At 44.5% G+C, this 14,510-nt stretch overlaps 1 protein-coding gene across 3 annotated transcripts in view; it reads left to right on the forward strand.

Moving 5' to 3' along the window:
- LOC149339059 (glycine receptor subunit alphaZ1-like) overlaps positions 1 to 14,510 on the forward strand; it is a 176,152-nt gene that overhangs the window by 48,662 nt on the left and 112,980 nt on the right. The gene's annotated exons all lie outside the window — the stretch shown is intronic.

Raw genomic sequence — 14,510 nt, forward strand, 5'->3', positions numbered from 1 at the left:
ATGTAACGGCGGCCTTCGAAAAACTACACTATAATACGCTGTCTTTTTTTTTGCACTTTTATCAGCTACGAGTGAATTGAACCCCACTATTTTTTTTTTTAAATACCAGTACAAGATAGACCCGGCATTGCCCTAAGATTGACATTTTATATATCGGTGAGAGTTAATAACTGAAAGTGATTATAATATTGTAATGGTAGCAATAAATACCCGAAAGAACACATACTCTGTGCAGACAAGGTGTTGCTGGAAGCTTTCAGTTTCTAGATCAGACTGCCCCGTCGGTAACACGCGATACATTCTTCTTCTTCTTCTTCGTTCTCAATTTACTATCCGTCATGTCGATGAAGACGGATAACCAAATGGCGGAGCTTGTAAACTTATCTAGAAAAACGAAGTGCGTAAGAGGCAGTCAATTTCTGCCCCAAGGGAATCGCCCTTGGAGCATTCGTCGAGGGCCAAAATATTGTTAGGCGGTTGCCTTAGCAGATTTTTTGCCGTTATCCAGCAGTCAAGCAGGAGACTCGCCATTCCGAGAGCGCTGACAATGAGTTTTCCTACGACGTCTCTCAACGTGGAGGATTTGTTTGCTCTTGATACACAGATATCGCCTGGCCAGCAGAAAGGGTCGGTCATTGACTGCCACTCTGCAGCGGCAGGTATACGGTCCGATAATATCCTCTTCAGACGTCTCGTCTGAAGAAAACGTGCCAAAACCTAACGGCGAAATGCAAACGCATGCGAGCAATATAAGTGGCTGTCTTTTTTCGCTTTAGCTTTAACGTTAGATAACACTCACGAAACCCTATTCGACTTTTTTCGCGCCAGTGCTATTTCACATAGTGTAACAGGCTACCAAAATGCAGAAATAAAATTCATATAGTAACTTGGACCAGCTAACTTGGACCAAGATTTATAAAAAAACTAAGCGTTCTTCAGAACTGAAATCGCGTTGATGTCGTTAGCGTTTATCTAAAGTTAAGTAACATTTTTTCGCTCATTATATTTGAATAATGAGTGTAGATACATAAATTAACCTTTAAATATACCTTGAAGCGTTCAGGCTTCAATAGGAAGGTTGTGGAGATCCAGAAATATTGTCCGAACCAGGCACTTCCAACGAGAGAGACTGTGTACGCGAACTTTTCTTTCAACCCAGGGGACGCTTCTGCGGTGCATCAAACTAAACATTGTAACCAATGAAGATAGAAAGTAACAAACCCTTATTATTCATGAAGTTACCAAATTTTCTCCATGTTGAAGCAATTTCGCTGCTTTGTGGGGGAGGCCGGGAATAAAAAATGTGGCAACAGCTCGAGAAAAAGGTCTCGGCTTCGCTGCACTTTTGGCATCGCAGATGGTAAACGACGGTACAGCATCACATACGCTTTCAAGTATGAAAAAATGGGCCGATTTCCCTACGGAAGAAAAAAAAACAATAAAGTAAACAAAATACTAACATAGCTAACGAAAACAAGCTATGAAAACAGGGCCGCATATCTGTCATCAAATATAGGACCCCAACAAGTAAATAAGGAAAATCAATACATCTAGCAAAATGCCTCATGTTAAATGAAAAGAAAATTCATGAGCATTCTACAGACTCTGAAGAGTGTTAAACAAAAACGAATCTTGCGCGATAACTTACAGCACAGAGGATAGAGGCAACACCATGTGAGTTTCATTTCATCTTATTTCTATTTATTCTGTACAAATTTTAAAACACTGGAACTATAGCCGGACTCTACATTCAGGTCCAGAAACAAGATTCACGGGCAGAGACCCAGCTCTTGTGCGAAATGAAAAACTATAGACCAAAAATTGACAATGAGTAAAGACGAAATACACGAGTATGCGTGTACGCAGATACCTATTACATTTCTTAATCACTCTACTTTCGCGAACAGCACAACCTGATGTCTTTATTTTCACCCTGCTTCTTTTTGACTGCCGATAAAACTACTATCACGATCAAAATTTTACCCGGCGCGAGTGTGGTGAAAAAAAAAATCTCTTTTGGCGGAGTCATGCAATCCGGCCGACTGAGAGAGAGGAAAAGTTTAATGAGTTGAAAGAAGGAGAGGTCGGTGGGTGGTGACGTTGTCCTGGCATGATACCTCACACAGGGGAGAGGGGAAAGTTAAGGGAAGGATGAAGTGGAGTTAGAATGGAGTGTTACGATGAAATTTCGACACAAACACATCAAGGTATCAGTGGACGTTCAAGCTATACCCTATGGTAACACTACCACACTACTAGATCGCTATGCAAGAGGTAGAATAAACTTTTTTTCCTCGAACACGTGTCCCGTTATTTTTTTATCGGTATAGTACATGCTAAAAAATTCGTTGTAGTTGGACGGCTTTACTGCAGGCACGAAATGTAGGATTGATACAGAGCCGCTAAGACAGTTCAGCCCGCAAACGCCAGAGCAAAATCAAGTGCTCAGCACAATAAACGCGCGCCAGCAGCTATTTTAACATCAACATTCCGCAGTTCCTTAAATAGAATCAAGCGAAGACCTTCCTGTCAACGCATTACTAATTGAAGACCAGCATACGCGATGGAAATATTGAACTAAACTAGCGGTGTGAATTGCGGTGGCGTACTTCCCTGGAAAACAAGAAGAATTAAAAAAAAAGTGAGTTCGACTGGTAACGTAGACACGTAGCATCAATAGCATACATAACCTCATAGGGCGAACTGCGGCATGCTTTACTGATATATATTTTCTCCTAGTGCTTCCATTTCCTGCCTTGGAAGCTCCCAGTTATGGGTTTCAATCCTTTCGTTCCCGCATGGAACGCGGCTTACCTGCGAGGAAAACGCGCTAAACGTATCGCGGGAGGGCCACACTTTACTTGTTTATTTGGCCCTGATGACAGTGGTGAGGGCTACGTTGAGCTCAGACTGCGTTAGAAAAAAAACGAGTTGAACTTGGTTTCTTTCAGGACACGTGCGGTCGCACTCTACGCGTACACTGCGGTTGCTGAATCTGCCTAATTTATGCGCTCTTTCGTTGTTTGTTTGTTTGTTTGTTTGTTTGTTTGTTTGTTTGTTTGTTTGTTTGTTTGTTTGTTTCATGACGTTGTAAACGCGTGCTGGTGCCCTCATTACTATCCCGGACGTGCAGGTGGTCACCAAATTCGTGCCGACGAAGTGAGGCCAGCGTGTTTGCTTAAAGCTAATTCTTATCAGCATTACGGTTTCGCCCAGCTGTGTCGCCTTGATGAAAGAGTCACCACTTGAAACAAAGGATTCTACACCTGCGCTAAAAAGAATCCTTGAACCCATGAACTGTAATCGTCGTTCAGTTCCTTTGTTCAGTCGTTCAATTGTGTTGCTTAGTTCTTCCAGGAAAGGACCAAAATTCTTTCTTTTTCATTTTTCGACACAGAAGGTCTTTTTGATAGCACGGCCAGGTTATCGATATCAGTAAGTATTATTTTAAGTCAGCTAAGCTAAGCTTATGGTAGGTAATAGATGTTCACGTGTGTGGGAGAAACCTGCGTGAAGAAACGTACACAAAAAAGCGTCCATTTCGATTAAATTAATAAATACATCGGCACTTACGCGAGACGAGTGCAATCGTGTTATACGTCATGGGTGGTGGTGGGGGTTTAAATGCACAGGCGGGATTAGCCTTAAAGTGGCCTGTCGGCAACCGCTCCTACTGAGTCACTGATTTGCGTGATTATATCACCTCCCATACAGTATACGCCGCAGCCAAGGTCCGAGATTCTCCAAAATGACGCAGCATATTATGACTCTGGTTACTTTGAGACTCTTGGATAAGCGGTAAAGAGCCGAATGATTTCGCAAAAGAGAATACTCATCCCAAAGGTATGGCGCATTCATCCCTATGGCTGTTGAAGGGCTGCCAAAACTTTACTCTCTGCTTTCTTTGACGTTCTCTTTGAAACATCATCGCTTCACTAGCACCCAGCGTTGTACCCTAATTCCTTAACACATCGACGCACTTCTGTGTCCCTCGAGTTTGTGTGAACGGATACCTCGTCAGACTTTCCTCGTAGGCGAGCGTGGTCACTCTCATGTGTGGCGTGCGTCGATCTGGTTGGCATAGCTGGGCACCTCAGTCACTGTGCTCAAAAGGCCACCGGAAGTCATTTCGAGAAACGGTCGAACGAGGATTCCCGCGCCAGTTGAAACCGCCCGAACCGTCTCCCAGTCCGCTTCATTCCTGAACCTCTTCGCAGCCCCTGAATGAATAATGCTTTTTGCTTAACTCGTGCTGCGGTCCGTGCTTCCGCTCTCGAGACAGTCAGAGAAGCGGCCAGAGGGAAAAGCCGCTTGAGTGCCGTAACCGGCTCTGTTGCGACGCCTCGGCCCAGAGATGTCTGACGAGGGTTCGCACCATGGGACGAAAGGTCTGAGCAAAGCTGACGACACCTCGTCTGGTCGCGCTTTTTGTTTTTTAATATTTCTTTCCAAAGGAACCTCGCTCTTCGCCACCTCCCCCTTAGTCTTTCTATACTTATTTTTCTCGACAGCACCCGGCTACGGGCTCGCAGGATGCCTGCCGCTGCTGGCACAAGGGTTATTTTCTGCCTCGTCGTAACTTAGCGGAAACACCTTGGCGGCGCATCCAATGCTCTTCGCACATAACCTGCGTAGTAGCGAAAGACCACAACACGCCGGGCTGTCGGCGACGCCTTTTAAGAGCCCGGTGACGCAAGATTTATCGCTTCTCTATGTCAGGAGTGCCAACTAAAGGAAAACAGCAAAAAAAAAAAATGAAGCAAGAACAAAATAACAGAGGCAAGCAGCTCATGCTGTGAGTTCAGCGCTTAAGGGTCAAAGCTCAACCGTTACGAATGTGGGCAACACGTAGGAGGCAAGGTAGTGTGAGACAGCTTTAAGGGACGACTGCCCGCGCACGTAACATTCGTTCCCCCCTCTCTCCCTTTGGGTCCTCATGAAGCCACTCTGTTTTTCTTTCTTGTTCGCAGTCGTCGTTTCAAGTATTGGCCAAGAAAGTGCGTGCAAGAACGGATGGCTTCTCGTATTTCTGTCCCATGGGTCATGCACTCTCTTCTGCTATAGGTCGCAATACCAGGGCTGCCGTGGAGGACACCGTTGGTTTTCGTGGAAGGCCTTTCCGCCGTTGCCTGTCCTTGCTTGGGGTGGGGAGGAGGGGGGGGGGGGGTCGCAGCCTAAAATATAATTAGAAGCCACGAAAATGATGCTAGCACTCCTTCTTAACATTGGCGAACCCAGCAACGCACTCCATAAGGACTTCTTACACATTCTGGACCGGCTCACCCTGACAACAAAGTTAGGAAATGAGAAATAGAGGAGTAGAGGTAACTTTTTAGATGGTTAGGTTTCTCAGTTTCTTTTCAGAGAAGGCATTGCTCAGATCTTTAGAAGGACGTAACGTACGAGAGAAGTACACTAGGTCAGCGTGCGTCCCTCTCTGTCGTACTGAAAAAGACATTATTTGCTTAACCGTAGCCAACTAGCCGAGCTCTCTGCTCTTAACATCCAAGTTTTGTCTGAAATTAAGTAATACCCCCTTTTCGCTCACATCTCCAACGCAAGCAGAACGAACAATGTTTCTTCAAATAAATTAGCTCGCCAGCCTGGTGTCAGAAAGTTTAAATCGACTTAAGCACTGTGTTCTGAAAAACTAGGTGAAACGTTTTACTTTTATTCGCATCGCGCCGTTGGATGCAACAAAGGGATCGTGTTGCAATTTGTTCCTTAAGGCATCCCTCGTCTCTGACTCAGACGCAAAGAAAATGAAGGGACACAACTGATCCTATTTGCACCCAGCTTTCTTGCCACAAGTAATTAGGGCAGCTGATGAATGTCTGTGACTGTTTCCTTCTGGCGCCTCGGGAGGTGCGCTGAAAATTAACAAGAGCAAGCAGTAGACGTTCACTCTTGCGCTTTGTTCTGCCTGAACGCTTCCGCTTACTTAGTTGCTTCTTGGCAGACTGTGACTGAGGCACTACCTCGACAAGTAAGCGACGCAGATGAACGAAGCCTTTGGCTCTCAATCACTCCACACGTGTGCACTGCTGTCACTTGGCTGCTGCTGCACGCTCGCTCTGCACATTCCCAAGAGTAAGCTGTGCTCAACTGCCGGGCACCCGCGTGCCTTCACGGAAATGCGTGGGTTAAAAAAAAGTAGAAGAGGGTTGGAGCAGAACTGAGGGAGCCACATGACGTGAAACTATGTGGGTTAGTGTGCCGTGACTCGTGAACGACCGTGCGAACAATAAAGGTGGTATGGTATGGTATTGTATTTTATGGTATGGTATGGTATGGTATGGTATGGTATGGTATGGTATGGTATGGTATGGTATGGTATGGTATGGTATGGTATGGTATGGTATGGTATGGTATGGTATGGTATGGTATGGCAAGTTAAGGGGTGGTATGGTATGGTATGGTATGGTATGGCATGGTATGTAATGGTATGGGGTGGTCTAAATTAGAACTAAAGCCAAACGCTATGAACACTAAGCTCACGTGTGTGTGTGTGTGTGTGTGTGTGTGTGTGTGTGTGTGTGTGTGTGTGTGTGTGTGTGTGTGTGTGTGTGTGTGTGTGCGTGTGCGTGTGTGTGTGGTGTGCGTGTGCGTGTGTGTGTGTGTGTGTGTCTGTGTGTGTGCGCGTGCGTGCGTGCTTGCTATCGTGGCCGAAATCAAGAACAGGAAACGGTATGGTACGGTATGGTATGTTACGGTACAATCTGGTATGTTACGTGGTGTATAAAGCCCCTAAGCTGGACCTCGGGCCATGAGAGACGCCGTAGTGGAGGGTTGCAAATTCTTTCGAACACCTAGAAGTCTTTAATTACCGTGCGCCGACATTGTACACAAAACGGGGGGCTTTTCATTTCGCCTCAATCTAAATGCGACCGCCACTGCCCGGTTTCGACTCCACCAGCCTGAGCTCAGGAGCCGAACGCCAAAGGCATTTAGCCACCGTGGTGGGAGAAAGGCGAGGAGATTAAAAGGGGAGAAAATATGATAACCAGGCCTCACCTCAGAGGAACACTGCAAGAACAAACAGGGTGCATATTTTTGAACAGCCACTGAAAACGGCGCTTAACGACCAGATGATTTATCCTCAAAAGCACAAAAAGTGAAATGATAAGTGCCATTTACGCTCATATTAGGAGCATTAGCTAAATAACCCTGCGACCACCTTCCGCAGTTACAGGCTATCCATCGCGCTCAAACATTACGCATATGATCGGCCGTTTGCTTCCCCGTTCCCCCGCGGCTTTTGTCGATATTTACTTCACGGCTGAATGAAATGAAAACGATATGATGAAATGCAAATACTGCTGCTTGTGTAATTTTGTTTTTGCTTTTGGTTTTATGGCGGTTCGCAGCCTATCTTCTTTGAATGGCGTGTCTGTAGTAGTTAGAGCATCCTCTATTCGTGCGCACCGTGATAACCATACCGCACGGCACCTACCATCAAAACACATGCCCGCGAATAAAATAAAAAAAGACAGTAAAAGAGATGCTAACACAAATACCGGTATTTGTGGTCTTGTGCGCGTTAGCGAATATCCTTGCTCTGTTGATGAATTTTTTTGCTTGTTATTTCCTGTTAAGTTATTCATCTCGGAAGCTTTTATTACAGCGTAACGTGACTAACAGTAATAGAGCGCTGAGATTGCGGAAACACCGACAGATAACGAGCAGTCAAAAGTGCTGTTCCGCCGACAGTGCGCGTACACGAAAGCTGTCGCTTTTCTGAGTACTTGTCTCGTTTCGTGCCAGATTTTTCGGCTAAAAACATGGTCCTCGACGAGCGGACAAAAGAAAGCCACTTCGAGTCAGCTGCTTCCGCAGCGTGACAGCGCGCGTGTTGAGCTCTTATCCCTGAGTAAAGAAGAACGTCTAACGGCCTCGTAAATCTTCTGGCCGGTGGTTTATGCCGCTACGATGACGCCTGCCGTGCGGTGTGATTTATCTACGGCACGTGTTACGTTTACACAAGCGCCATTAGCAGAGCGATCAATCGACACAGAGCGTGTTGCCAGAAATATTGACTCGGGGCGGCGGTCAGGCGAAATTAGAAGCTACAACTGTGCCAAGCGGTGAAACCAAGCAGATCAGTTCAATTCATCCACATGTATTAGTGCGAAACCACTCATACGCTCACTTTCGCCGACTAAGAATCTTGTCTGCGTACGTACAGTCTTTGTCAAAAGTAACCAGGCTGCATGGTTTTCTTCTCATTTGTATACTAGAGCATTTACGGTTTTCCCTCAGGTCGAAAAGTTTTTTGAAGGTGAGGACAGGGGTTCTCCTTACCACACTGAGATTTAGAGCTTGAGGGCTGGCATAATAGCTTTAATATACGACTGAGAAGCAAAACCATGCAGCCTGGTTACTTTTGACAAAGACTGTACGTTCACCGTTCACCGTAAGTACAAATGTACGTACGATCTGGTGCCGTTGCCTAGCAACCAGGGTTACTACACGATCTTACCCGAGTGTCTCCGGTAAGCTTGGGTGAGTTCGGAGGAGCGTCGCGCAAGCTGCGCGAGAGGTTGCTCGGGAACCGCAACATCGGTCGCATAATCTATACGTGTGGGTGGCTTTGATAGAAACAGCCACCTGCCAGTGCAGTGGCGCATCTATTAACCGCCGCACCACTGCGCTGGAAGCGGTATGAGGACTCCTCGCCATCTACGAATGTTAAGTAGACAAGACCACTTATTTATTTATTTATTTATTTATTTATTTATTTATTTATTTATTTATTTATTTATTTATTTATTTATTTATTTATTTATTTATTTATTTATTTATTTATTTATTTATTTATTTATTTATTTATTTATTTATTTATTTATTTATTTATTTATTTATTTATTTATTTATTTATTCAGGTACCTAAAGCGCCCGTTGAGGGCATATTTGTAGGGAGGATACAGTTGCAATGCATACATCGTCATGCAGATGACACTGTGTAAAAAACAAACAAACAAACAAAAAAATGCAATGCATTCCAATACTGAGCAAACTGATAACAAAAGAGTCATGAAAGCAAGGAAGACGTAAAAAAGGTTAATTCAACAAAAGCGCTCCGTATATGGGCATTAACCCACTAAAGATATCGCTTCATACCCTTAAGGCGGAGCTTAAGTATCTCCCCCAACTAAAGAATTAACAACTGCTTCCGCACTCCTACTCGGTTTCGCTACGTAAAAGCACCTACCATTTATTTTCCGCGTAGACCATTGAGCTCAGATACACTTAGTGCGCTTGTTGTGCTATTACAAAGACGGCGACCAGTATTGTCATGTTATGCTAAGCCAATCGGGAAAGTATGCCCTCGGCGACTAAAAACCACCCCAGATAAACAGATGTGAAGCCGCAGTTGGGTAAACCACAATGCTGCAGGCTGCTTGTACATCCCTTCTGACTCATCAGTGTCAGTTCGTGTTGACCGTTTCGGCTGTGATCTTAAAGCTTATGCGAAGGACCTGTCAATCAAATTGAGAAAGGTTATTCTCTGGGCGCCTTCTTTTTTTTAAACGCCGTTTGAAACGCACTCAGCCTTGGAAAGTAGTATAAGAAATACAGAGGGCAAAACGCATGTCTAGAACGAGCGAACTGTCTGCTCCGCACCTCCCAAAGGCGCTGCAACCAGGAAGTCAAAAAATGACAACGAAATCCTATAAGTCTAACTGCACATGCTTACATCCAGACCATTTTTAACCAAATGCTATCGCTAGATATCGCGTGTTCCCAGAACGTGTTCTAGACAAGCGTTTTGCCCTCTGTACGTTGCCTGGAAAACAGCGAACTTGAGCTACAGCAGCATTCTTATGCTCTAGACAGCGGTTACATTCACTGATGATACAGTAAGCCAGCTTTGAATTAGTAGAATTTTGTCGAATTACATTTTAGTGCAGAAATCTACTGCGGTGTTGTCCACGTCGCATGCACCGTTCTTGCCGCATGTGCTACTGTTTCACGCATTGAGAAACTAATATCCGACCGGCCATCGAAGCGTTGAGTCCATATAGATGCATCAGTCTTAATGTGTAGTTTTTATACCGTTTTTGCTGGCTGAAAATTTCCCAGTGGGTACTCGGTTTGGTGTAGAAACAAGATTAGTTGTTATTACATGACGCGCTTCTCCACTTACGTCGGCAGTGATTGGAAGCCTGACGTTAACAAAACCTACATCCACGAGAGTCGACAACACTGTGCCATGCCGTCTAATTCTGCCCCAGTTGTAACGAAGGGACTCAATAAAAATTTCAGGGCCAGCAACTATACCTCCAGGCTTTAGTTCTTCAACATAAAGGTATCATTCCTTTTTGAATGATACTGCAACGCACACATCTGCTACGTAGCATGTCCTGTACTTGAAATCGAGAGATTTAACCGCCTTTGGAGAAGTTCTTAACGTTGGGACTAGCTCTTCCGTTCTTTTAAACAAGTTGGTTGAAACAACTTGACTGAGAAATCATGAGTTGTTGAAATCAGAATCCAGCCAATAGAGGACTAAGAATGAGATTAACACCACCAATGCAAATTCTGACGTAACGGCTGGTTTTACGCAAAACAATGGAGGATCTCAAAAAAAAAACTCGACAGGAAATGCCGCGAAGCACAAGAATGTCAAGCGCATTGTAATTTACGAGTTCTCATACTTATCCTTTGCTTTTTATTTATTATGAAAGGACATGCGTGGCTAAATTCCTCGACGTTAGTTGGCACCGAGCGCACTGTGACGCAGTCGGCTGTCCCATAGCATGCTAAATGACATAACATAATGGCGAGGAGCCAACATCGCAAGCAGGTGGCGGTGCGTGGTAGGTTTCAGTAGAACAGTGAAAGTTAGGGGCCTCTCTTCTCTTGGGTCTCGGACCCCAAGCTGTAGAAACGGCAGTCAGCAAGGTTGCATGTGTGCATATGTAAATATTTTCTTTTCTAAATAGCAAGGTTGCCTCTTGTTCCACTGGTCGCATGCAGCTATGCCAGACGCCCGGCCGGTAAACTTTGTGTAATGAAAGCAGAAACCGCATATCTTCGCTTAAGTCGCAAGACGTAATCTGTAGTTGGCTGCTAGACGTGACGATCTTGCAAGTTAAACACGAAAGTTAATTGGCATCAACAGCTTTCCCGATCTTTCCTTCAGCTTGGAGAGTACAATGCCAAGAATGATAATAATACTACATCTCTTCTACTTTTACTAGTTACTAAAGCACGGTGTGGCCCTGATCAGGTACTGAAGAGAGAACAGAGGTTTACTGAGGTTATCGTTCAGTAAAACCAAGAGCCCATCTAATGTAGCGGCCGCATGCATCCTTGAACACTCTTGCGTTTCCTAACTGTACACGCACTTAGTATTTTTCCATGCTGAAAACCTTGCTTCTTACAGCTGTGGTGTGCATTAATAGTAGTGTATAACAATGTATTTTCTCAGCTTGACGTGTGGAGTTTCTTGTCCACGGTTCTATATTGTCACGTAGTGGTGACTGCAGTCCGCCGAACAGGAAAACAGCGACAATGGCTTCTAAACAAAAATCTTTATTTGCGCCCGCAGAGAACTGAATCACTCGGCGGCGGCGTAGCAACAAGCGTGCTCGGCGGTCGTCGAACACAATGCCCGCCGCTGTCGGCCGTGCTCTTTTTAAAGCTGATAGCGAACTTTCGAGATAAAGCTTGGAAAGTTACTAGAACACTCTGGAACAACGTAGAATCGGCTCCGCCTGGATGCGATCAATCGAGATAAATCTAGGCGCGTCTTGCATCACAAACAAAACGATAAAGCGGCGTGCCGGCAACTTTGAAGAACGAACAAAAAACACTACAAACATTCGCGGCAATATGAGCAGCATGAGCAGCAACAAAGAAGCTTTCTTCTTTGTTAGAACAAGCAGACATTATGCTGACACAGGCGCATGCATTTTTCTCTTGCCGTTCGGAATGTACACAATAAACGTAAATTGCGCCTCCTGGGTCTCTTTAAAAACATGCTTCTTCATAACAATACGGCCACCGTGCATTAAATATATTGCCAGCAATTAGTCTGCACCAATCCGATCGTTGAGTTCAAGACGCAAGACGATGTAACAGACCAGGAAGCTCGCTCCGGGCCTCCACTCACATTGCTCATCGCAGCCATGTTTTGCGTTTTAATAAACATTCAAAGCGCTTTATGTTGCGGCGTCGATAATCCAGGAACTCAACACACACCGCTGCCCCACCAACGTGCTCATCCACAGTACGCGTACGTGAAACCGCCCCTCACCTCCGACGAAGTATTGGAGCACATAACGTTGGATTATAGCTTAAGTGCAAGATAAAGAAAACCGCACGAAAATAACTACAAAGCAAAATAGTGACTCGTTCATCCGCACACTGATAAGCATCCAACACTGCGTCTCGAACGAATACCACTCATTATTAACAAGTTCTTCCATGTGCTTCAACAGCAATGCACGTCATTTTAATTGGAATTTCGGTAAACAAAAATTGCTAGGACACTTTGGCAGCTAAAGTGTTGAGTGTCAAAAGACGAGGACACTATGCCGTGACGACTTCCGGTGGATGTAACGTCACACCGTTCCGTGGCTATATCGATACCCAAACTGTGCATATTTAGGGAATCTTTAGTTTAAATACTGTTAAATACACATTTTTACATCTAATTTGACACAATTCCGACGTTTATCCGACCATACTGTCACAATTTTCACTATGCCGTAACGACGTCCGGTGGATGTGACGTCACACTGTTCCCGTGGCCATATCGAAGTCTGCGTTATTTCAACTCAATTTTGACATTTTTTACTTTAATTAATTAACTAATTCCTCTACAGTCATCAAACGTCGCTTCTAGGTTCATTTTATGCTCCTCTATCTGAAGCGACCATTCGTTTACGGCTATCTTTTTTAGTTCCCGAGTTAACACGCTGCCAAAGGTGTGACACCCTTTGTTAACGGCAGGGTGTCGAACCGGAACCGAACCTGAACCCGAAACCGGAACCGAACCCGAATTTTTGCCCGGAACTGGAACCGAACCGAACCCAAATTATTTTCGCCATCTTGGAACTGAACCCGAACCGGAACGATTCAAAGGAACCGTTCCGAACCGGTTCAGGACTCGGTTTCACCGCACATTTTGTGCAACACGGCATACTTTTTTTCTTCTTTTTTTCAGACTAAATTGCATATGCCAGCGTGTAGATTTACCCACCGAAAGCTGTCGGCGCTATGGAATGCGAAAATGGCATCCAGTCGAAATGGCACCCAAGTCAACAACAAAACTGAAAGAAGTCTCGTGTCTAGGAAGAAAGCTAATTGGCGTTTCCGCTATATGCTTTTGGTAATTCTAAAGTATTTTACACCAGATTGACGTGAAATGTTGAATTTTATAGTATCCCCCTTTCACATGCTTATGTACAGCTTTACTCGAATTGCTAGCACTTTAATTCGTAAAGCACTGAGAGAGAATGGTTCCCTTTTCTTTGTGTCGAGTACCATAAATATGTGAAACATAGGCGCAATGACCCATCACGTTGTGCAACATTTACTTTCTGAGGCATTTCTTGTCTCAGATAGCAGTTATATAATGAATAAGACCCCTCACGATGGCTCAGTGGCTGTGGTGCTCGGCTGCTAATGCCAAGGTCGCGGGTTTGATACCGGTGGCGAGGTCGCATTTTGATAGGTCGAAATGAAAAATGCGTATGTGCTGTGCGATGTGAGTGCACTTTGAGGAACCCCAGCTGGTCTGCGCTAATCTGGAGTCCTCCACTACAGCGTTCCTGATAGACTCTGCGCCGCTTTGACGCGTTAGAGCACACATAATACTATTATTACAAAACAAAGAAATATACATATGTGTTTTATTTTTAAAGAATTAGAACATTATTTGTAGCACGCGACGGAAATAAACAATGAAAGGCGGGCATATAGCCGCGGTACGATACTTTGAAAAATTCAGGGGGCACTTTGGTTCTCGAAAGCGCACTGTTTGTTTTTATTTACGTTTTATTTTTCATGAACTGTTTTTTGCTCATTTTCCTATTTTTATTCTTTTTATTTTTATTTTCATATCTTATCTTTATTGTGTTTTTATTTTTGTTTATTTCCCTTTTTTTCTTTTTTTTTCTTTTTCCTTTTCCTGACTTTATTCCTTCTTATTTTATTTATGAAACCCATCCATTCACTAGATGCGCCTTTATTCATACTCGAACTTTGAGCCTTCGTGGCGGAGTGGTAGCGTCTCCGCTTCAAATGTCCAAGGCCCTGGTTCGATTCCCACCCTCGGCGCAGTTTCTTTTTAAGCAGAGACGCCGAAAGGCGGACAAATCTGCCGACGCGTCTGCTAACGACAGTATGAGGTATTAAAGGCTTTCGCCTTAAAAAAAGATAGTGATTACACAAAGAGGCAATGCGGAAATACATGCGCTCGCTGAGATGTGAAAAACGCCTAGAAAGGTGCTACTGAAATGAAATGTTACTGGGATGAAGTGATTTTCTGTTATGTCGAT

This window comes from Amblyomma mixtum, chromosome 6 (genome assembly GCF_055824585.1).
Source record: "Amblyomma mixtum isolate Tamu chromosome 6, ASM5582458v1, whole genome shotgun sequence".
Taxonomy (NCBI): domain Eukaryota; kingdom Metazoa; phylum Arthropoda; class Arachnida; order Ixodida; family Ixodidae; genus Amblyomma; species Amblyomma mixtum.